The 26366-nt window shown below is 36.8% G+C and overlaps 1 protein-coding gene across 3 annotated transcripts in view; it reads right to left on the bottom strand.

Moving 5' to 3' along the window:
* Positions 1-26366, bottom strand: part of LOC138694949 (dentin sialophosphoprotein-like) — a 245748-nt gene that overhangs the window by 208118 nt on the left and 11264 nt on the right. For 2 of the 3 annotated variants that reach the window (XM_069819161.1, XM_069819167.1), the window contains exon 1: positions 17532-17998. The exons of the other annotated variant lie outside the window; for it this stretch is intronic. The gene's annotated coding sequence lies outside the window, so the exon portion shown is untranslated. Of the gene's footprint in view, positions 1-17531; positions 17999-26366 lie in introns of those variants that run through there. 3 annotated transcript variants of the gene reach the window in all.

The following is a 26366-nucleotide window of genomic DNA, read 5'->3' as shown; positions in this document are numbered from 1 at the left end:
ATTAAATATCAGTCCTATCAAAATTTTTCAAGGAATAAAACTTATCGCAAATTATTTGTAAAGAAACTTTTGTTATGTAACATTTTTGACAAAAATCAATAATAAGCGAGATATTTCGATTTATTTCATTCAGGCCCCCTTATAACCCCCCTTTTAAATAATGTATTTTGAATGCCATATAGCCTAAAATCTAAGTTACAACGAACTTAATTTATATTCCAATTTTCATCGAAATCCGTTCAGCAATTATCGCGTGAAAAGGTAACAAACATTCAGACAGACAGACAGACATACAAACAAAAATTTCAAAAAAGCGATTTTCGGTTTCAGGGTGGTTAATTATATATGTTAGGACCAATTATTTTTGGAAAATCGAAAATTACCAGAAAAACTTCGGCTACAGATTTATTATTAGTATAGATTTGAGAATGGTGTATAACATATTATAGCGAGCGAGCTTTTGTAATTTCAAGCTATGCAAAAAGTGGAAGAAAAATACAGGGTGTTTAAAAAATGATGGTAAAAAAATTAGAGATGAAAAGTAAAAACGAAAAGCAGCAAAAAAAAAAAGTTCCAGTAAACATGAGTCCGCAAATTAACCGTTTACGAGATAATGTTTTTTTTGGGGGGGGGGGATGTCAGTGAATCTCGCCTGGACACGGTAAAGCGGCAAAATTCATGCTTCTTATGCCACATTCTCCCCATTCCATTTCCTTCTGAGTGTGAGACGATATCTAAACAGACAATATGGTGAACGGTGGATAGGTAGAGGAGGACCTGTACCTAGATCACCGGATTTATATCCTTTGAACTTTTGCGTATGGGATTATGCAAAAAGCCTAGTTTACAAAACAGACATCACACACCTTAAGTACCGCAGCATCGGATTGTAGACACCTTCGCGCAAATGAAGAATTATCCAGAATTGCTCGAGAGCATTCTTGGGTCTTTGCGTAGAAGACTAGACAGATGCATTCAAGTGCATGGTCAGCATTTTGAACACCTGCTGTAAAATTCTTCAGTTAACATGTTCATACAGTACCATACCTTGTTTATCCACATACGTCACTGTTATTGAAACAAAAAAGAGTCTTTTGTGTATATGAGCGGTTCAGAGCAGAAGTGGTGTAAGTCAAGAACGGGTAATGAGGGTTGAAGTAAACATTCTGTAAAATACAGCGCAAAGTAGCAATTAATATTCTATTTATTTAAACTATTAGTAGTCAGTGGATAGCAAGAACGACGCATTAATTGCTACTTTGCGCTGTATTTTACAGAATTTTTGCTTTAAGCCTCATTATCCAATTTTGACTTATACCACTTTTTCTCTGAAACGGCTCATATATTCAATCACATTTGTGGTGTTGAAGCCAAAACTATGAATTTTGGTGTCTCTTGATTGATAAATTAAATAAAATCGTCACTGATTTTGTGGGAATTAGTACTTAGCCGCTCCAACCAGCACAAAATAGCATATCTCGTAATTGCGGACCCATGTTTAAGGGAACTTTTTGTTCCTCTTCGTTTTTACTTTTCATTCCTAAATTTTGACCATAACTTTTGAAACACCCTGTATATATAACAAGTTGGTTTCAAGCTTTTTAAAAGCAGGTTGAGTATTTTAGAACAATCTTCGGAGATGTCAAAAATGTATTGAAGCATGAGAAGGTCACTTTAAAGTCAAACATCTCTTGTGACGCAGGTAAGATCCACTTGTATTCATTTTTAAGTTGTTCATAAACATTTTCCCCGCTAAACAGGTTAGAGAGTGAAGTTACTGCCTTAGAAACGGCGGTCGATTTCGCGGTAACTGTGCAATGAGTAGCCATAGCAGAAAATAGTATTAGCGAAGCGTAATATATTTATAGCCTAGGTGGCATTTTTTGTTAATTTAGTGGAATGAAAAGAGAGAAAGATATGATGAAAATAATATGCAGTATGTTGATGAAATGAATTTATTTTATAAATTTCAGAGCAATGCGAATATCCTTTGTGGCGCATGCGCGGACCTCTAATGCAGTGCTAGCGTGATCTTTACCTGGATTTATTTTCGCGTGCACATTCCAAATCAAATCAAGAAGTTCCCTTCGTGCTCCGATTACATATCTTGCATACACAAAGGTTACGCTTGGTTATTAAAAATTTGTATTAACCAAGTCCGCACATACCCAGTTATCAATACACGAACGTAGAAGGGATAGTTGGAAAGATGAAGGCAAACAGCTTTTCTCAGACAACATGGCAATCTGTGACTCGCCATTATCCCGCTATGCGACGCTGAATGAATGAATGAATGAATGAATGAATGAATGAATGAATGAATGAATGAATGAATGAATGAATGAATGAATGAATGAGGGGAGAAATATTTAAAAAGTACGCATAGAACTGTCATTGCAAGGGAAATTGGGGCCGAGAAGAAGGGTTTATGTGAGCTCCAAGCCTGTTGGCCATTTGTCTCACTCCAACTTTCGCCGTTCTATTGAAGAATAATATAATAATCCGTGGCGCTACAGCCCATGAAGGACCAAGACCTACCAGTCGGCTGCTGACCTCACGGGCACATGCCGAAGCAGAGGTGGACGATCATCCAACCAGAATGGAGGTATCGTGTGGTTAGCACGATGAAACTCCCAGCCGTTATAGATGTTTGCGTAACCGGATTTTGCTACCTATCGTAGCTCCCCAAGTGCATTACGGTGCTGGGTGGGCAACGGCCCCATACACTGGCCGAAATTTCATGAGAAAATTTCTTTCCCCATGAGGACTCGAACCAGTGCGCATTCCGTAACGCGAGTCTTAGGCAGGATGCCTTAGACCACGACGCCACGGCGCGGGACTCTATTGAAGAAATATTAGAGAATTTTGAAAAGGGAAAGCCGAACATGAACGTAACCTAATACAGGATATTAAAAAAGTCACGCAACGCTACGGAAATATTTATTTTAGAGTAAGTGCTGGAAGTGGACACGTTTACTCACGTTCTGGAAAACGTGTTTGGCAAGAAATGGTTTTGATACAGTTCGGAATGTTCACTTGTAATTCCGAAATATTGTGCGGATGAGGAAATATGGTCGGCATACTTGATGTGCTCCACACAAGGAAAAAAATCTGCTCAGTTCAGAATTCTTTAACGCCTGGGAAATGAAAAAATACAATTAACAAAGAAATAGAAGATAACAATTACATATAATTCCCCATAGGGTTGGGTAACTTTTTGAACACCCTGTAGATACCAGATGAGGGATAGGTATGCGACACCTAAGTTGTCAGGGCAATAACTTAAATCAACCATACTTGCACTGGACACTGCACATCAGTTTCTTGGTAAGCGGATGTCTATCAGCGGTTAGTCCCATCTTTCTACTAACGCAATTTAAAGGTGGCATTATCCTCCACTTTGTCCAGGAAACTGTCCTTTCCTTGCTTGACAATGTGCCTTTGGCTGAGACGATGCATGTGATACCAGCACGATCGCAGACCAGCGCATTGGCGCAATAATGTTCATTTTCTGAATGTCAATTTTCCCAAGCGATGGATTGGTCGTGGTGAACCGGTTGCTTGGCCACCAAGATCACCAGATCTTACCTCCTTCGGATTATATTTTTGTGGGTCCATACGGGTAATTTTGTTTTCGCAACGGCAGTCAACGAAGTCTCCGTTACAGAATCAGCGTCACAAACAAGAACGTTGAAAAGAGTGAAACAATTTGCAGTATGGTGCAGCTGTTGTCAGGTTCATTTCTTAGGTGAATGCAAAACCATTTAATAATTGTTTTAATTTAACCTGATAAAGACGAGTTGCCGACCCTATGTTGTCTGACAAAAAATGTTTGCCTCCCAACTATCCCTCCCAATTTGTGTATTGGATTGCGAAACGCCCTATACCTTGTCAGTTATATAGACTTCCGTATCATCTCTAATAAATGTCTAACGTTTAGATGTTAAATATTTAACATTTAAAATGAATAAATCGTGTACAAACTGAAAGACGTAATAGTGATGGCTGGATGCGTGCGTGGGTTTTTATTTGTGTAGATTTCAGCTGCCTTGTTTCTGTGGTCAAGCCAGGCCATTTCTTTCCTGGAATCGAATTCCCAAACTCAATGAGGCAGCAAAATTACGACAGACACAGACTCCGAGGTTACGCAGCATGGAGACAAAGTATAGCTGTACCTAATGTGCAAAAACATTTTCATCGATGTGGTACATGGGAAAGCATCTCGAAAATTGGATCGGAGAAGGCATATCGTGATGGCTAATTTCAAATCTGAATAATATTTCGTGAAGTTCCGTACACTGAAGCTGAGTATGTACTTAATAAAGAAAGATGAAGTTAATGAAATTTAAAACAGTTTTCCAAGGACTAGGCCTATATTATGCTAATAAATAATCTATGTTGTTATTTAGTCAATTGTCCTAAGACAGGTTTGAATCTGATAAGTGACACCAATAACGTATCACTCATAAGGCAACTAAGGTAGGAGATAATGGGGTAAGAATGCCTGTTCTTTCTTCCTTCATTGCATACATCGCCAACTAGTAATATATTACATCAGTGAGGGAAGTGGGAAAAAACCAGAGGCGGTATGCTACCCCAAGATTTTCCCCTGGCATACCTCGATTTAAAAAAGGCATAGCTACCTCCTCTCTAACAACATACACGTACTTGATGTATACAATAAATTGTTTCGTGTAGTCAGTAACGCGAATCTTTGAAGCTTACGCAACACATTAAATTTCTTAATAAAATAATTTCAAGTTATTTCAGGTATTTACTAGATCATTTTACAATGTCCATTGAGACTTATCATTTAAAATAATGTTAAAGCTTCATAGTGCCTTACTTAATTATTAATAAAAAGTGCAACAACAAAAATGACACATGACTAAATTGGCAACAATGGCCACCACAAGCTACAGACCACAGCCTTCTATACTTGAAATACTACCGTTGTAAGCATTCCAGGGGTTGACTTATCAAATAAACGTGTCTGAATACACGTTGAAGGCTGTGGTTTAGATTTACGATAGTAGGCCTACTCTTTGCTGTGAAGAAATGTATAAACAAATTTTTATAGATCACATTTTTTCAGTGACTGTATGTCATTTTTCACAAACGGTACGTTTTCTGGCCACAGAAACCAGTGACGATATTCCATACCGGCACATACCGTCTCACTTCTCTCACTGTATTACCACAGTCTAGTATATACAGTCACGAAACTTGAGTTTATGAGGGTGCTAGGAACAATAGACTGTGCAGGTACTATTTCGCATTGTTTGTAATGAGGCGATAGTAGCGATCCTAGTGGTTAGCAACTATCTAGGGATGCATATTTACTACGTATTGAGCATCGTGACTGTATATACTAGACTGTTGTATTACATTAATCAGATTTCAGAAGCATAAAATAATTGTTCTTCCTCTGAAACATATCGTCAAGTGAGATGTAGGCCTACTATCTGATAAATAGATGTACATATCAGCCAGGACCTTAATCAGAGATAATTTTAATATTATTTCTTCTTCTTCATCATCATCATCATCATCTGTTATTTAAGGGAGATATAGCTATGTGAAAATTCTAACTTATACTTTTTTTTTAACACCATAGGTCATGTTTTGTAGATATATTACAATATTTCATTCATGTCACTTACGTAGTTTTTGAGGTACGCAATTTTCTTAAATGTGACATATTTTCAACATCTGTATCCTTGCACAAATATTAACGTATATGATACACAAAGTAGTGTATAGTATATCTGATATATTTAGGAGAAGACTGAGTATCCGTATTTTAAAAACGTGTCCTGATAAAAAATAAAGAAAATATTAACGTGCTAGAAATACGACTTTCAAGTTTTCTGTGGCTGCTGTATAAGCCAAGATATTATTTATTCCAAAAATTCACGAGAATTAAATAAAAATCCGATATTGTATTCCATTAACAATATTTTGTAGAACATGCAGAAAGAAATTCAGCTTGATAGCTTTAAAATTCTACAATCCTTTAGATTTTGAATATGTAGAAATGCGCTAAAAATGTAAGTGTCGAAAAATAACTTTCAAAGTATACAAAGAAGTACGAACATATTTTAAAGAACGCAGCCACTTAAATATGACTTGTATTATTCGGTTGAGAAGCTTTTGTCATCAGTCTGCTTAAAAAAAACTGAAAGTTAGAATTTATAAAACAATTACTAGTATATTACCGGTTGTTCTGTATAGTTGTGAAACTTAGACTTTCACTTTGAGAGAGGAACAGAGGTTAAGGGTGTTCGAGAATAAGGTGCTTAGGAAAATATTTGTAACTAAGAGGAATGAAGTTACAGGAGAATGGAGAAAGTTACACAAATCAGAACTGCACGCATTGTATTCTTCACCTGACCTAATTAGGAACATTAAATCTACATGTTTGAGATGGGCAGGGCATGTAGTACGTATGGATGAATCCAGAAATGTATAATATAGATTAGTTGGAACCCGGGAGGGAAAAAGACCTTTGGGGAGGCCGAGAAAATGGATTTGAGGAGGTGGGATATGATGGTAAGAACTGGATTAATCTTAATATTTGAGAAGAAAAATTCGCTCCGGCGCCGGGGATCGAACCCGGGTCCTTGGTTCTACGTACCAAGCGCTCTCACCATTGAGCTACGCCGAAGTCCAATCCACAGCACCGGATCGAACGCCTCTCCTCTAGTTGTTATTTTCCCATAGTGGCCTGACTCCAAGTTGGGCATGTATGTTGACATTTTTATTCAAGTCAACTCCCAAGCGAATTTTTCTCCTCAAATATTAATTGTTACCATAACAGATATATATTCTGTAGGAACAAAAATAATAATCTTTAGTAGATGGATTAATCTTGCACAGGACAGGAACCGATGGCATGTTATGTGAGGGCTGCAATGAACCTCCGGTTTTCTAAAAGCCATTTATAAATAAGTAAGACACTTAAATATGACGTCACTACGGACAGTTTCAAGTGTGGTGGAGTCCTGAAACTTTGTTGGCACATAGATTATGGTATGTAAATTTTTTCTGTAGTAAAACGAAACTGTGATTTTTGAACATTTTTATTTTTATTTTATTTTATTGGGTTATTTTACGACGCTGTATCAATATCTCTGGTTATTTAGCGTCTGAATGAAATGAAGGTGATAATGCCGGTGAAACGAGTCCGGGGTCCAGCACCGAAAGTTACCCAGCATTTGCTCGCTTTGGGTTGAGGGAAAACCTCGGGAAAAAACCTCAACCAGGTAACTTGCCCCGACCGGGATTCGAACCCGGGCCACCTGGTTTCGCGGCCAGACGCGCTGATCGTTACTCCACAGGTGTGAACGATTTTAGAACAGAAATGACCGAAATTTTATCCGTTCCCCCCCCCCCTTTAATGTCACTTTTCAACTACATAGAAAATTCAGAAAAGAAGATATGATGACGGGACTATCCAGAGATCGAAATTCCGCCTCTTCGTAAGAAGCTGTCAGTCGAGACACATTTCGTTTACTGATATGGAGATTTGATGAGTAAAAAATCAGAGTCCAACATAAACCGTAAACTTCCCAGTATTTATTATTTATATTTCACTTGGTGTGGTCGGCCTCTTCAGTTCTTAATGACGAGGGACTCCTCTGATGGATATGATGTTCCACGAACTTAATATCTCCTAACAGACACAACCGCTGTGAAGTTGAGCGTCACTTGGGAATAAAAAATCCCCAGCAGCAGAATCCCATATTGCTACCGTCCCTCCCACTGCATAGTCAACCCCTCTCACAACTATCAAGAAAAACTTTCCCTACTAGAAGTTAGCAGTACTAGCCGTTCAGGAAACATCTTACATATATCACAGTCATTTGTTCGTTGTCCCATAGGCTACTAATGAATCTAATAGCGCAGATTACTGCAGTAAGACCAAATACCTTAGTATAATAATACCGGACAGCTAGCAGTTTTACGTGCGAACGACGATGGTGCTGCTACCTACCTGCCGGGATCGAGATACCCGCGAAACAAGCTGTAATCAACTGCAATGTATATTGTTGCTGGGCTAGTTAATTTGTTAATAGTTGTATGAATTAGTACTAGTGTTAAAATGTCAGGGTGTATATGTGCTGTTTATAATTGTGACAATTGCAGCATTAGAAATTGCTCCAAATCGTACTTTCGATTTCCGACAGTTCATAAAACGTAAGTCAACAACATTCTGTAGGCCTAATTCCTTCGCCTTTGTGTTGATAGGAAAATATAAATTAGTTTTTTTTTTTTATTTAGACCTAATAAATAAATAGAAGTTAAAATGTATTGGATTTTAAGGTTTTATCAAATTAAGTTTTATTGTTGTCCACATGCCTTTACTAATTATTACAAGCATCAGATTACTATCAATTTTATCTTTGTAGTTGTCTGCAATGCGTATATAAAACATTACTGTAAATTCATTCCCAATCAGATTGATTTTGTCTCAGTAAACCAAAGACAAAATATGTAACAATTAATTATGGAAAGTAATATGAAGTATGCAATATTTCTCATAATATGCAGCTTTGATATAAGATAATAATTTTACATTAAATATTATTCAACATTTCTTAAGTATTTCATATATAATTCCACATTAGTAACTCACGTTTTAAACAATAGACCGAATCTCGCTATGTTAATATTTGTGTATGTAGACGTAATTCCATCCCTCTGCGCTAGATGTCAGGTCCGCGATTTTTCGCACTCATGCCAATGTTACTAGTATACAGCTGTCCGGTATTATTACAGTAAGGTATTTGGTAAGACTGTAGTCTCCTAGCAACCATGAACTTCACTTCTCCTTTTGAGCTTTCCTTACGAAAATAATAGTTTATGCAATCCTAGCATTAAAAACGCTTGTTATGACTCTATAAATCGTACACAATTGGCCTAATTCTCCTTTTGACAGAGTGGAATGGAATAAACTGATGGGGATCCTAAAGAAAATAGGTGTGAATTGGAAAGCGAGAAGGCTGTTCAGTAATCTTTATATGAAACAACGAGTCAAAGTCAGGATAAAAGATGCAATGTCAGAAGAAAGTGAAGTAAAGACAGGAGTACGTCAAGGATGACCTTTATCACCTACGCCAGCGTTTCTCAATCTTTTTTGAAGTGGGGACCGCTTTTTAAAGTCAGAACAGTTCCGCGGACCACCTTACTCTTGTTCCCTTCGACAGAAAATGTATAATTTTCGTAGCATATTTTAATACCAGTAGACCCCTATACATAAATTTTAAAATTGAATTAAGATTCGGTACTTTGGTCCTCTGTTATGAATTAGGGTGGTCCCTGGCTGGGTTACAGGCGCGGCGCCAGATGTGCAGGGAAAAGATGTCGAGAAACCACGTATATAGTGCTTTAAATCCCTCTTTTGTTGCTGAGAGTAGAGCGGGAAGTCGATAGACGGGTAGGGTAATACATTTCATAAAATGTCTGTACTGGGAGAAAAAGTGAAATTCGATTATCATGTGTCATTTTCAAACTCTGACATTTTAAGCTACAGTGTGATACGCAATTCGTTCGAATTTTATTTTTTCTTCTGTCTTTTTTGAAGGGCCACAAGGGAAGACTTCGAGGACCACAAGTGGTCCGTGGACCATAGTTTGAGAAACGCTAACCTACACTGTTCAACATCTACTTTGAGGATTTAGTAACAAACAGTTTTCATAACATGGGAGAAGTGATAGTAGGAGGAAGAAGAATAAAATGTATAAGATTTGCTGATGATATGACGTTGTTAGCAGAAAAGATGATACTAAGGGATATGCTACTGGAGCTAATTGACAGCTGTGAGCAATATGAGATGAAGATAAATGCAAATAAGACGAAGACGATGGTCACAGGAAGAAAAATAGCACTATAAGCAGTAACATGAGCTGCTGACAGGAAGTCAAAAGGAGGATAGCAATGACCAAGGAAGCTTTTAATAGGAAAAGGAACGTCATCTGGAAAAAGAACTAAGAAAAGACTGGTGAAGTGCTTTATATGAAGTGTGGCATTGTATGTGGCAGGAAGTGAAGAGAAGCGAATAGAAACATTTTAAATGTGGATATGGAGAAGAATGGAACGTGTGAAGTGGACAGACAGAATAAGAAATGAAGCTGTGCTGGAAAGAGTGGGTGAAGAAAGAATGATGCTGAAACTGTTCAGGAAGAGGAAAAGGAATTAGTTGGGTCTCTTTCTGAGAAGAAATTGCTTGCTGAAGGATGTACTGGAAGGAATGGTGAACGGGAGAAGAGTTCGAGGCAGAAGAAGATATCAGATGATAGACGACAGTAAGATATTGAAGTCCACACCTGTGGAGTAAAGGTCAGCGCGTCTGGCCGCGAAACCAGGTGGCCCGGGTTGGAATCCCGGTCGGGGCAAGTTTACCTGGTTGAGGTTTTGTCCGGGGTTTTCCCTCAACCAATACGAGCAAATACTGGGTAAATTTCGGTGCTGGACCCCGGACTCATTTCACCGGCATTATCACCTTCATTTCATTCAGACGCTAAATAACCTTAGATATTGATACAGCGTCGTAAAATAACCCCAAAAAATTAAGATATATGAATCATATGAGACAAAAAAGAAGGCAGAAAATAGAAAAGATTGGACAAAGCTGGGTTTGCAGTGAAATACTTGCCCTTGGGAAGAACACTGAATGAATGAAAATAATAATAATAATAATAATAATAATAATAATAATAATAATACTTTTAATTTCAAAGATTGTTAAGCATCTAAATCCAGTATAGGCGAGAAAAGGTCAACAAGTTTTTCCTGAAGGCCTCTATCAGAGTCAGGGTTCTTTCAACCTACAATAAAAATTATCTTTTTACAGTATATCCCATGCTAGGTCTCACAACTAGGAGAGAAAGCATCCATTCTATGGGGATGTAAAAGTAAACAGTATGCATATTCTGTACCACTATTCTCTTTTGCAGAACCCTGGGTATTTTGTTTTCGAAGCCCGATGATCTGTAATACATAAGCATGGGATAGCTTCATTAAGTGTGGTCAGTTACAGCCAACATGTTCTGAACTTGATCCCTTTCTCCGGCGCCGTATGAAAAAAGAAAGGCTGTATAAGGATGTGCTCAATCGCTTTCTTTATACTGTCAGTTCGACCACCATCACAAACTCTCGTACCTACTCATGTATTTGCTAATACGTTTATTCCAATCTATAATGATTGTTCGAAATATGAACTGAAAGAAATCGAGACGTTCTCTGGAACAAAAACTTAACTACAAAATCAAATATTTTAGATCGAGTATAAGAGGATTGCGCAAAACGACATTCAAATGTTCTTAGAGGGCGCTGTGAAGGGAAATAATATTTTGTCAGGAGGGAAATGTGTTATTAAGGATTCAATATACTATGCTAGAAACAGAAAAAAACGACCCAAGGTACGTTAAGTTGCTAATTCAGGGAACGCCTCAATTATATTTTTAGCAACTTCAAAGAAAAACTCGTCCCACTGAACACACTAGTAACAAGCACCAACAAGTGGTTGTTTCCACGGGAGTAAAAACGCGTCAGAGAGCCACGCACACACTGTTGCCGAGAGCATTCTCCACCCTTGCACTCTTCATGCCTGAATGACACGTTACCATATTTCAAATGCAAAAGTTACTGTACATACTAAAGACGTTACAACATTAACGTATAAGAAAGTTTATTGTTGCAACGTTGCTACGATACGTAAACGACTTTGAACTGCGAGAAAAAAGTTAACGAGGGACAAGATCATGATGAATGAGGTATGATATCGTAATGTTTCATGCATCTTAATTTAACGACGCTTTTAACCTAGTGAAATACTAAGAATTAGCACATTATCTTGTGTGACACACATATGATATGAAATGTTAATTTATAGACCTGATCACCGTTATCTTGTAGATTAGTCGGAACTTTTGAGCGTAACTTTATCACTGAACACTATCTAATTCTTTAAAAAAGAAAATTCTTTTTTAATGATTCTACGAATAATATGTCAAATTTAAATTCTTCTCTCACAAGGCAATAACGAAAAACGTATTTAAGAAATAATAATAATAATAATAATAATAATAATACGATAAACTTCAGAACACTTAGATAATAATAATAATAATAGCAAATATCAAAATAAATATTACCTACTGAAAACTCTCTAAACGAAATAAAAGAAATTCTTGACCTATATTTTCAATCGTAAAACGATATAAACCAGCCGTGGTGAAAATATGACTCGGAGCACATTGTGGCTCGCAATGATAGCTATGCATTTCTCATGCTTCCTACTTCCCACAACCCCCACCCTCTCACTCACTGAAGTCAAACTCCGTTCCATTTGTATTTGTCTCTGACCTGCGAGTGGCGTATCGTCGCAATGTCTCTCTCGAAATCATGTATACGTCTATAAAAACGAAAGTTTCAAGTAGGATGGGAGGACGCACTTTTTTGCTGCCAATATGATTAGAATATTAAATGTATGATTTGTTCACAAGTATTACGAGGAAAACGGTTGCATACCATAAAACGACATTATACTACATGTCACTGATGAAACATTAAAAGATTGTATTATTATCTCTGTACGTCGATCCTTTTTCAGCAGATGTACGAATATTGCGGTTAGATCTTCAATTTAAACTCACAGATTTACAATGTGATGTTAAATGAAAGCTAGATGTAAGGACTTGACGAATGTTGAACTTTTCAAATCTTTGCCAAAAAATAAGTATCCGAAGCTTCGTTCTTTCGCTTGCTCTGTTGAAGCCATGTTCGCTACAACTTACGTTTGTGAAAAATTATTTTCAACAATGAAAATAGTAAAAACCAAATTTAGATCACGACTGACAGACAAATACCTTCGTGATCAACTAAGACTGGCAGTAAGTGATATAATTCCTGATTTTGAAACTCTGTCGCAGAGACATTCTGAAGATAGTTTAATTTTAGGTTGTGATAATGTGTCCTATGTTTTCTTATTCATTTCTTTCTTCGTTACACGTACTAAACATTAGTTTGTAGCCTTGTACTATATAAAATTATATTTAAGTGCTTGACGTAAGGAAAATGAAAATCCGTTAATAAGTCAGACAGTTGCTTCACTTCCCCTTCGGGTGTCCGCCTCCCTCCATAGGTGCTATGCACGTTGCAGGTTACACAGTGGCTCGGCGCACGATCACATTTTCGCCACGGCTGCTATAAATGATATATTTTGCAGGAGTCAAATATGGTGTAACAAACAGTCCACAAAACACAATACAATTACGCATATGTATGTATATTCCGTTTTCATAAAGACACTTCTTGATTGCTCTGTGTCTGAACGCCACATGTATAAGCTGATACGGTACGGTTAAACCAGGCATGTCATCAATCTACTACTGTGTGTACTGTATGCACAGTTTTTCGCTCCCCTTCGAGGTTTTACCTTCAGTCCATTTTTTTTTTCACCCAATAGTCTATTAAGCTAACACATGGCGGGACACGTGTGAAACAGGGTCATTAAATGTATGAACGAACGTAAGTAGACTGTATTTTCAAACGTTCGTTGTAAAACTCTTTTTTTACAGATTTTAGTGCATACAAATTACGTCACGACACCTGTAACTTAAAGTTGATTTATTCTAACTTAATATTTCTGTACTAAATTGCACTGCAGTTCTTTGAATTGTTGCAATAACGTGTTGTAATTTTAATCGTAACCTTAACCTTAATACATCGTCGTCGATTTTATGAAACTCCGATGTGACAGTACATAATAGTAATATGCGTTACAAGAGCGGTATGTTGAAGTTTTCATGTTCGAGGAAAAGTTTGAAAAAGCGAAACGTAGTTGAGCTTTTTTAATTTCCGAGAATTTAAAGAAAACATACCGCTCGTTTATCGTACATTATTTTGTGCGAAGATCGTTTATTACATACCTGAAAGAGGAATTTCTAATTAGTTGCAATGAAATCTCCATCTTGGTTTCTGTTCAATGACGGCAAATTTGCAAAACAAAAATATCTATCTTCAACATTGTTGCTTTGAAATGTTTTCTGTGTTTACTATACTCCAGCAGGCCGTGATATACGTCTGTCTTTTTTTCCCCCCCAGTCTATGATGAGTCTGGAATCTTGTTGATTTTTTCACGGCTTCCTTAATGTTACTTGCATCACGAATGCAGTAACTTTAGTGGAGTTGTAGAGTTTACTTAATTTTTGCAAATATTTAAAAACAATAATTAACAGTGCAATTTAGGTGAAATTGCAGTGGTAAGTTTCCAATTTATAATTATTACTATATTGAACGTCTCTAAAAATAATATGTTAAAAGCCTAAAAAAAGTAAAATCAATATGTCACTTAAGCGGTAAGAAGAGGGAAATTGTTATGTGTGTTAGGCTGGGAATACTGAATGTGGAATTTTAGATTTTCCGCGGATTGGTTTTGTGCGGAAACCAAGCAAATACGCACGATCTCGCACAAAATAATTTTTCAGGAGGAAGAAAAAATTAATTATACATTAATAGGCCTACAATGGTCTTGGAGCAACAGTAACAAATATAAAAGATACTCGGGAGGAAATTAAACACAGAATAAATATGGAAAATGCCTGTTATTATTCAGTTGAAAAACTTTTATCATCCAGTCTGCTGTCAAAAAATCTGAAAGTTAGAATTTATAAAACAGTTATATTACCGGTTGTTCTTTATGGTTGTGAAACTTGGACTCTCACTTTGAGAGAGGAACATAGGTTAAGGGTGTTTGAGAATAAGGTGCTTAGGAAAATATTTGGGGCTAAGAACTGTTGTATCAGTGAAGCGAGGTGAGCCAGTGAAGTTATGGTTTTACAGTGCAGTGAATAGTTCCGATCAGTGATAACTGATAGCGTCAATGAAATGTGTTCTATAGTGTCAGTGAAATGTGTGCTAAAGTGTCAGTGAAATGCGTCATAGTGCCACTACAGTGAGTGAGATGAAAATAAAGTGAAAGACTATTGAAACTTATGTAGGGCCTGTACATAATAATGTAGGTTGTAATGTAATATTAGGTATTTTATTTATGTTTTATTATTATTGTGTTAAATTATATTGTGTATTCTTATTGTATTGTGTATAAAATTGTAGGCCTATTGTGTATTGTATAATTGTATTGTGTATTGTAAATATTGCTTATCATTTCTTTATTGTGTATTGTTTATATTGTGTATACCACTGCCACCGGGTACATGCCCACTTGCAGTGTAAATAAATACATACATACAAGAGGGATGAAGTTACAGGAGAATGGAGAAAGTTACACAACACAGAACTGCACGCATTGTATTCTTCACCTGACATAATTAGGAACATTAAATCCAGACGTTTGAGATGGGCAGGGCATGTAGTACGTTTGGGCGAATCCAGAAATGCATATAGAGTGTTAGTTGGGAGGCCGGATGGAAAAAGACCTTTAGGGAGGCCGAGACGTAGATGGGAGGATAATATTAAAATGGATTTGAGGGAGGTGGGATATGATGATAGAGAATGGATTAATCTTGCTCAGGATAGGGACCAATGGTGGGCTTATGTGAGGGCGGCAATGAACCTCCGGGTTCCTTAAAAGCCAGTAAGTAAGTACAATGGTCTTCGATGATGTCATTTATGTTCACCATATTCACCGTTTTCTACCGAATTATTTCATAGTCTTATGTAGGTCCATTGATTTTTAAGTAACTTTTTCTTCCTCCTGAAAAATTATGTTATGTACTGTCATATACAGTAGAAGGTTTCACAAAATCAACGACGATATATATAATTGGGAAGAATTCAACTTGCACAATACCAGATCTCAAGAAAAAGGAGTGAAACTTCGGTATCTTTCCACACCACATAAGGGCAAAAAAACGTATTCAAATCATTGAAAATAACCCTGTGTTACCTACACCACCGACTTGCCTAACACAAGTTATAAATCGGGGGGTACGCCGGGGATCAAACCCAGATCCACAGCATTGTAAGTTCAGCGCTCTAGCCACTAAACCACCGTGGCAGCCACCTCAAAAATTGTATCACAGCACTCTAGAGACACGAAGTGATAACTGCGAAAGCTTAAGTCTATATACTTGATATATTATGTACCCGCTAACAGTTTCATGCAGTACACAACACTCCACACTTAATAACTTTTGAATAGCAAAGCAAAGAATAGCAAAGAAACATCTTTAGCACAACTTTTGGCTTGTGGCATTCCAAACGCCAACCTTCAACCCTCTGACCGCAACTTCTTATAATAATTATACTCGGTCAGTCATGGTCTACTGTTATAAATAAAAGCAATTAACAATAGGTATTACAGTCATACCAACCTCATAAAATATACCAGATGAAACTATTAAGTAACTGAAAGATTAAAATACTATCATGTGGTCCTGGGAGCATTAGTTTTTCGTGCAAGGATAATTATTCGTTTAACAAGCCTTTTTTTTTTGTCACCGGCATAGCTCAGGCGGTAGCGCGTTTTCCTGCAGATACGCATTGCGCTCGGGCGCGGGTTCGATTCCCGCTTGAGGTGATTACCTGATTGATTTCTTTTGAGGTTTTCCCCAACCGTAAAGCGAATGTCAGTTGTCAGTTAATCTGTGGCGAATCCTCGATCTCACCTCGTCGAATACCATCTCGCTATCACCACTCGTATCGACGATAAATAAACTAGTAATTGATACAGCGTCGTTAAATAACTACGTAAAAAAAGTGTTTCTTATTTGCTATTGCATACAAATAATTAAAATACGATCACTTGGCCCAGGGAGCATCCGTTCTTAATGCAATGGTAGGATTGTTTAAAGAAAAGCTAGTTAAAAATAAAATAAATCCCAACGAAGAATGTTATATTGTTGACTGAATTTTCCTAAATGCCGACGAAGAATGTTATATTGTTGACTAAATTTTCCTAAATGCCGAAGATGAAAGTTATTTTGTTGACTAAATTTTCCTAAATGCCGACGAAGAAAGTTATATTGTTGACTAAAATTTCCTAACATTCACGTTTCATTCAATTTTATTGCAAAATAGGATAATCATTCGTTTTAAATTATCTTAATTCTATCGTTATAATTTATGGAAAACATATCTACGCGAGCGAATATATTCTAAAACTAATAATGAAAAACCAATACTACAAAATAAAAAGTTACGAAAGTTATATTGTTGACTGAATTTTCCTAAATGCCGACGAAGAATGTTATATTGTTGACTAAATTTTCCTAAATGCCGAAGATGAAAGTTATTTTGTTGACTAAATTTTCCTAAATGCCGACGAAGAATGTTATATTGTTGACTAAATTTTCCTAAATGCCGACGAAGAAAGTCATATTGTTGACTAAAATTTCTTAACATTCACAACGTTCCATTCAATTTTATTGCAAAATAGGATAATCATTCGTTTTAAATGATCTTAATTCTATCGTTATAATTTATGGAAAACATATCTACGCAAGCGAATATATTCTACAACTAACAATGAAAAACCAATACTACGAAATAAAAACAAACCTCACCTGCAATAGTGTGACAACGTTCTGAAAACTTGATCTTCTCTGTCTTCTGTGATGAAATCTCACTTAAAATATATTAAATTATTACGAAAGAAAATAAACACTTTTGTCGGGGGAAAAACACTCGTCAAAAACAGTTTTATCGTACAACAATGAAACAGAACACGTTCTCAGTCTTTTTCGGCGCGGCCGCTCAGTTTTTGTTCACGCCGGTTCGCCCTACCGGCGTAAGCATGGAACTGCAACTGGTGAAGATTAACTCGTCTCCGTGGTGGCTTTCCTCAAGAAGAAGGCGATTCACACTGCAGCGTGTAGCACAAAAAACAACCTCTCAACTGGCAGATTGATCAGACGTGAACGCGGAGGCAACTGGCAGCAACAGCGTTTCCTCGTGCTGTTTGTTCTACTTATCTATCGAACACCGTCACTGCACGTATTGTAACCGCTGTCACCGGCCGAGACATTCACATGTTTTAAAGCTTTGTTCTAATTCAAATATAGAACGCACACTGCAATGCATATTCTCACTTACTAGACATTAAAAACGAGACGCGTGGTGGTGGATGAGGGGTGGGAGAGAAGAGATATTTCCTCCCCTAAGGCAGAAGGCGCTCTTCCAGCCGGTCAGCCTTCAATATCCACGAATAATGTAACGTTCTTTCCCTGGTAACAGGAGGTGGGGAGCACATCTGTCCAAGGGGAGAATTTTGACAATCCACAATAGCGAATCTAACAATGCGACGGACCGCAGCATGTGTACTGTATGCCATAAGAAGGAAGTAGTAGGTATTATCCGAATAGAATGCTGGTATCGTATTGAACAGATACACAGTTCGATGACAGACGGATTTTCCATGCGAGGGTGAACAAGAGTAGCATGGTTGGCACCAGTCGCACGTACCGATGCCGGTAAAATTTATGTAATCATTAATCGAATTTCATGGTTTACCTCAATAAACATCATTTCTACTCAATGTCTCTAAAGTAAATTCTTGTTCCTTTAATTTTAAAATTGTCTCTCCGTCAATATATGAAATATTCTGATAATGTAAAAATCGATTTCAAGATTTTCACGGAAAAACACGTTTTCAATATCTCCGTATCAATTGTTTTCCGCATGCCATCTCTATGTCCATTTGATTTCTTCTAAACCAATGAAAATGTATTTTATTCATACTTCTAATTAGCAAGTACGAGTTAATTCAACCGGAAAGTATAATTATTATTATTATTATTATTATTATTATTATTATTATTATTATTCCTGCTGTCCAAAAATCTAAGAATTTATGAAATAGTTATATTACCGGTTGTTCTGTATGTTTCTGAAACTTGGACTTTCACTTTGAGAGAGGAACAGAGATTAAGGGTGTTTGAGAATAAGGTTCTTAGAAAAATATCTGGGGCTAAGAGGGATGAAGTTACAGGAGAATGGAGAAAGATACATAACACAGAACTGCACGCATTTTATTCTTCACCTGACATAATTAGGAACATTAAATCCAGACGTTTGAGATGGGCAGGGCATGTAGCACGTATGGGCGAATCCAGAAATACATATAGAGTGTTAGTTGGGAGGCCGGAGGGAATGAGACCTTTGGGGAGGCCGAGACATAGACGGGAGGATAATATTAAAATGGATTTGAGGGAGGTGGGATATGATTGTAGGGACTTGCTCAGGATTGGGACCGATGGCGGGCTTATATGAGGGCGGCAATGAAGCTTCGAGTTCCTTAAAAGCCATTTGTAAGTAAGTAAGCAAGCAAGCAAGTAAGTACTCGTAAGTATTATTTATATTCAGCAAGTACGAGTTAATTCAACCGGAAATAATCATAGTAGTAGTAATAATAATAATAATAATAGGTCTAATAATAATAATAATAATAATAACATATAATTCATTCATTCATTAATTCAAAGTGCTCTGTCACAGCAAACCCAGCTTTCTCCAATCTTTCCTATTTTCTGCCTTCCTCTTTGTCTCCTCATATGATACATATATCTTAATGTCGTCCATCATGTGATATTTCCTTCTTCCCGTTCACCATTCCTTCCAGTGCATCCTTCAGTAGGCAGTTTATTCTCAGCCAGTAACCCAACCAGTTCCTTTTCCTCCTCCTGATCAGTCTCAACATCATTCTTTCTTCACCCACTTTTTACAACACAGCTTCATTTCTTTTTCTGTCTGTCCACTTCACACGTTCCATTCTTCTCCATATCCACATTTCAAATGCTTCTATTTGCTTCTCTTCACTTCGATGTTTCTGCCCCATACAATGCCACACTCCACATAAAGCACTTCACTAGTATCTTCCTTAGTTCTTTTTCCAGAGATCCGCAGAAGATGCATCTTTTTCTATTAAAAGCTTCGTTGGCCATTGCTATCCTCTTTTTGAAAATAACTATTAAATTAATATAGGGTATTTGTTTTAAGAAAACACAAAGAGACGATTTCCTCGAAACTGGCTCCTAACAACATTTATTCCATAAATAGCAGTAGCAATAGTCATAGTGTAAGTATTTTCTTTAAGGACACTTTAAACTGCAGGTGATATTCATCGTCGAAATTGAATGTGACGAGATGGCCAACATATTTTGTCCGGAGCCCTCTGTCAGAGACAGGACTCTTTCTCTTAAGTCACACAGAGTTAGTGTGCACTCAATGTTGGTTGCTTGACGGTTGTCAGCCCACTTTGAGGTCTGTGGATATAGAGGGAAAAATTGGATCGGTGTCTGGTAGAGTTCCCGGGTAGCTCAGTTGGTAGAGCGTTGGTACGTTTAATCAAAGGTCCCGGGTTCGATACCCGGCCCCGGAACAATTTTTCCCTTGAAATTATTCAGGACTCTTTCTTCGTGTTGTAAATTTACTACACGGGACCACAAGTTACTTTCCTGTCCTTGGAAGCTATGCTAAGGAGTTTATCATAGTTTGAAATCCATTGCATTCGCTGAGAATCCTTGTTTCGAAACAGTTAATTCCTCTTTAGACCAGCCCTTCCGTGCGTCGCCAGGAGGCGAATGGGGAACACTAAGGAATTTAGATTGGACCAAGTGATGTTGATGACTAGCGTGAAAACCGAAAGAATCTCGAGAAAAACCTCAATTACAAACTTGTCCTCCGCAAGTGTCAATATGGTTTTTTAATGACAAATGTCTGCTTTGATTGGGACTCGAACCGGGACCTATGTGTTTAGTTTAGACCACGCAGGCGCCGTAGGGACTATTAACACACTTATAATTATGAAACGTGTGAGGATAGGGAGGGAACTGATAACTTAACCAACGAAAACCCTGAACAGAGTGATTAATTAATGTACACTGTCTACAACTAGCACGTAACTTTCACTGATTGAAAGCGGTATGGTTAGAAATAAACAGTGAGAATTTAACTGCACATACTTTACGAGTGCTTTAGAATCTACCATTTCTATCGAACTCTCACGACTGTCGTATTTTTTGGGTGTCCCTCACGTTCTTTGACTTGTAAATTCTGAGTACAAAGAAAATTCGACCAACTGTTTAGTACAAGAAATCGCTGTACACAGACATGTTCACAACAACTTTTTAGGTATCAGGAATACTAAAATATTAGGGTAAATTAGGGTCTGTTGGACTGTCGGGCATGTTGGACACTTTGTACTTTAACGTGTTACCTCGCCACTTGTGGGCACCACATTCTGCTACTTCCGGCATTGACTTCTAGCAGGATGTGGTGCCCACAAGTGGCGAGGTAACACGTTAAAGTACAAAGTGTCCAACATGCCCGACTGTCCAACAGATCCTAATTTACCCTATATTACGATACAAGGTTGGGAAGTGCTTCTTTCTTTTTTTTTTTTTACATAATCGAGGAAAAGTTTGAAAAACGAGCTGAGCGAGTTTCTCAATTTCAGAGATTTTGTAATGCACTTCACAAACATGGAGGCCTAACAAGAGCTGTAAGTACAACAAAGAACACAATCGGACTAAAACGTGTTATTTACACTAATATTTTGAAATTTATTTTTTGACTATCAGAATAAGCCTACTTCCTGCAACCAGAAAGCAAAAATCAGTGTTCTACCATATACAGCGTTGCAAAAAGAGAACCAAAACAGTGACATAATGGAGTAAAGAACCGTAACAATTCAAAACCAATGCATTTTCTTGCGCACTCATACTATTATTATTAAATATCAATGTTCGACGCTGAGAAAACCGCCATTGTGTGTTACTCATTTCAAATAAGAAAATAAAAATACATAAATCCCTAGCGCAACAACCCATGGAGGGACAAAGCCGACCAGACGATTGCTGGTCTCGAGTCCATATGCCTTACCAAAGGTGAACAATCATTCAATCAGTAAAGGGATAACCTGTAGTTAGCACGATAATCCCTTCCCATCCGTTACAATATTGGTTTGCAAAGTTGGATTTCAACTCGATAGAAGATGGAATTAAAGAACGAATTACCAATGGTAACAGAGCCTATTTCGCCAACCAAAGCTTATTTAAAAGCAAACTAATAACAAAAGAAGCCAAATTAAGAAACTTGGGTAATGAAAGAATCAATCAAACAAAAATTGTTAATTTTTGAAAGGAGGATTTTAAGAAGAATATTTGGACCCTCCAAGGATAGAGATGGCAACTGGAGAATAAAAAATAACAAAGAACTAAATGATTTAGTGCACAATCAAAATATAGTAAATTTCATCAGGGCTATGAGGTTAAGTTGGTTTGGCCATGTCAAAAGAATGGAAGACCAGAGGCTAGTGAAAGGTATAGGATAAATGGAAACTCCTGGGAAATAGAGCAGCGGGTAGACCGAAAAGCCGATATTGTTAATGATTTGAGGAAGCTAAGAATCAAGGATTGGATGATGGTCGTACAGTATAGAAGTACCTGGAAAAAAATTGTTAAGAAGGCCAAGACATTCAATTTTGAAGTTGTAGTGCCTTGAGAAGAATAAGAATAAGAAGAAGAAGAAGAAGAAGAAGAAGAATGTTGGATTTCGCTACTCACTGTAACTCCCCACTGGTCGCATACACTTGCCATAATTTCACGAGAAAAATTTCTTGCCCCATAAGGACTCTTAACCAGTGCCCATTCAGTAACGCCACCTACCATCTCTAATCATAATACTACTTTTTTGGTGTAACGAAAGAAAGACGATAACATAGAAGGAATATGAGAACGGAGAAAAGAAGGATGAGCAGGTGAAAAAGAGGGGATGTTACATCGCTGTTATCAATTTCTTTTTATCTAACAGCGGGTACTTGACTCTGCATCATTTACTCAAACGCCACCATGTAGGAATGACGCGTCGAAGCTATAGTTATTTGTTCCACCGCTTTAGCGTGTCCTTCAGTACACCATGGGTAGTAAGAATAAAGCTTAAGTACGTTCTCAAGGTTTATACTTTTGAGTATGAGCACTTCCTGTGATTATATACTCGTAACCACTAGAACGTACTCATATTCGTAAGAATAAAGGCATTCTACCTAACGCGAATATATACTGGTACTCATCTCTACAGCCTCCTTGATCGTTTAAAAGTTAGTATGTACTCGTGTTACCTATCCTCTTTGACCACATTGCACCGCGATGCTCAGTTTTTTTTTTTTTTTTTTTTATAGACTTTCACATGCTATCCGCATGCTGTTGTGGTTTGTGTTTTGCTTTTTATAAATAAATAAATAAATAAATAAATAAATAAATAAACAAACAAACAAGTAAGTAAATAAATAAGTAAACAAACAAATAAATAAACAAACAAATTAATTAATTAAATAATAAAATTAATTAATTAAATAAATAATAAAATAAATAAGTAAATAAATAAATAAATGGATAAATAAATAAACATGAAGGAGAGAGTGATAAGTGACGTTAATAAACAGGAAACAAGAAAATAGTACTGGGAAATCGTCATTACGGGATGTTGGATAGAGATTACAATCCATTTCTAGAATTGCAGTTATGCTAATTCTATTTTTATTATAGAGAGTTATATATATAATTATATATATATGTATATATAATTTAAAGTTACAAGTAATTGTATTTTGCAATTCAAATTTTACAAAATAAACTGTTATTGTTCGTTATATTTAACAATACAATCTAACCTTATAATTTGATAGTCATTTATATTTTTATAGGTTATGTTTTTTATGAATAACAAATACATGTTTAACCTTTTTCACATTCACTTTTGTGAAGCGTTAAAGGCTTCTGAAGTTCACGTCTTTTTCTATATTTTTCCATGAGGTACTACATCGTTCATAAATTGTGCCATTTTTTTTTATTTAACTTTAAACTGAACACAAATCAACACATATTCAGAACTGAGCCTGCTACAAACCATACTCAGAATAACATGAGAACGAACTTATAAATATGAGAATATACTAGCTTTTATTCTTATCAAGCATGAGTATATATTCTGTACAAGATGGACACTTGAGTATATTATACTATACTTCCATGTTATGAGTATGTAATCAAATATGAGTAGGTACTCAAATGTTTTTATTCTTACTAACAAGAGTATATAGCTACTAAAAAAAGTCCAGTATATACTATATACTCATGTTTATTCTTACCACGGCATGAGAGGCGAACTACATAGTAGTACTGACTGAAGCAATGATGGAATATCGGTAGGGAAAACGGAAGTACCCCGAGAAAAGTACTACCCAGCTCCGTTTATGTCCACCACAAATTCCACTTGGACCCCGTCAGGATTCGAACCCTGGCTATTATCAAATATACAACTACTGATTCATGTACTACTACAACTGCAATATTTTGAAAATGTAAAGCTATAGCTGTTTGGATATAGCAATTAGTGATTAATTACAGCTAACGATATTTTATTGATCAAAAGTATTTCGCTGTAACTTAATACGATTTGAATGGAAAGCCAGTAAAATCAACAAGAGAAGGGCCATCAGAAAGTTGAAAAAAAAAAAAATGTCTTGGTCAACCACAGAAATTCCTGCAGTGCGACACCGTAACCAAGGAATGTATGGACATCTCAAAACCAAAGACGGAAATAAACAAAAAGAAAGGTGAGACGAGACTGCCGTCAATGCCTCAACTGATAAGGGTAGGACGATCCCTGGAGCAGCGGCTGTTCAAAGATTTCTCTTTTAGTAACCACGCCCACGACAACCGAAGAGCTGGCCTTAAATAAAACGGAAATTGGGTCCAGATGCGATGCCAGACTTGCTGTATTGTTTCCCATGTACTCGAGATGTAAACGAATATTAACATGACAAGCACCGTAAGATGATCAATCATGGAGATGAAACTGTTACAGAATAGAACTTCAGAATGGCCAGAGGAAAAGCTTCTCACTCCAAAGATCAGGTTTCAAATAAAAAAGTCAGAGCCCAAGTAAAAGTGTGGTGGGCAATGATGGTGTTCGTCAGATTTCCTAGGAATACTCCAGTTGCCCCTGTCACCATCCAACTGTTTCATAACTGTTAACAGTGTCAACAGTAGCCTAGTACACTATAGTGATAAGAAACTGTTTCCTGGTATCGAAATGGAAGACACCAAATAGAATTCCTACTACAAGCTTTATACAAGAAGCCGCAGAAATATCTAAGTTCGCACCGAATTTCTGTCTTCGAATATGGCATCACTCTTAGGCCCAATTGTATAAAACTCCCTAACTAAAGATCAACTTTGATCGAAGATCGAAAAGTGAACCGAGTTCAGACACTTCTTCTATTGTATAAAACTTTTCTGCGATCAAATTACCTTGGTTCAAATGGAATCTAAGTTCACGTGAAAAGGATTTGGCAACATCGCATAAACGGGTGAAATACGTGATGCGCGGACCATGTTGCTCAGGTTTGTTCAGTGTTGCCAATCAACCGACTTTAATTCTTTTTCAACAACAATTTCTTTTAACTTTTATATTGCTTAAATGGGGATTTAGGGACCTTTTTAGCATCCCATAGTGACAAAATTTAATCTTTCTTTGTTGATAATGAGAAATCTAGCGACTTTACAACTACTTTTTGGCGACTTTCCGTATTACATTCTGTTGGAGACACTGGTTTTTTGTGCTATGTAAATAATGGCGGACAATAAGAAGAAGGATGACTGTTCTCCAAGTTGTTATCATGTGTTTGATACTGCTAAACATAATAAAGCTTTATAAAACGACAATTTTCCTTTAGTAATACAGTTAATTGAACATTTATGAATGTACCTGTCATATCCATTAATAATTAATGGTTGTTATAAACATAATATAATTATAGGTTATGTTATTTGATACTGCTGAACACGATAGAGCCTTATAAAATATAAGAATGATTGTGTATTAAGGCAAGAAATAGAAAGAAATATATATAAATGTACCTATCATATCTATTAAAATTAATAATAATGGATATTTTATTTGCACAATCTGTCACACGTATATTTCAAACAGAAACGAAATAACTGAACTTGGATCATCTAACTTAATCGGAGAAATTTCTTCAGTCAAAGTTGACTTTAGTTTGAGACAAATTAATCTCAGATTAGACTTTATACAACACAAAATTCCAATTCAGCTGAAACAAGGATCAATTTAACCTCTGATCTAAGATTAAATGGTTTATACAATCGGGCCTTAGTGCCATTACAATTACTACTACTACAACCACCACCATTATTGTCATGACTGTGGAGTCAAGATTCGAAGTCGTAATTGTGTTGTTGGAGTCGGAATTGTGTTGTTGGCTTCGGAATCGTGTTGTCGGAATCGGAATCGTGTTGTCGAAGTCGTAATTGTGTTGTTGGCGTCGGGATCGTGTTGTCGGAGTCGGAATCGTGTTGTCGAAGTCGTAATTGTGT

The sequence above is a fragment of the Periplaneta americana genome, chromosome 2 (assembly GCF_040183065.1).
Source record: "Periplaneta americana isolate PAMFEO1 chromosome 2, P.americana_PAMFEO1_priV1, whole genome shotgun sequence".
In the NCBI taxonomy this organism is placed as follows: domain Eukaryota; kingdom Metazoa; phylum Arthropoda; class Insecta; order Blattodea; family Blattidae; genus Periplaneta; species Periplaneta americana.
This window is presented reverse-complemented; position numbering and strand designations above follow the sequence as displayed.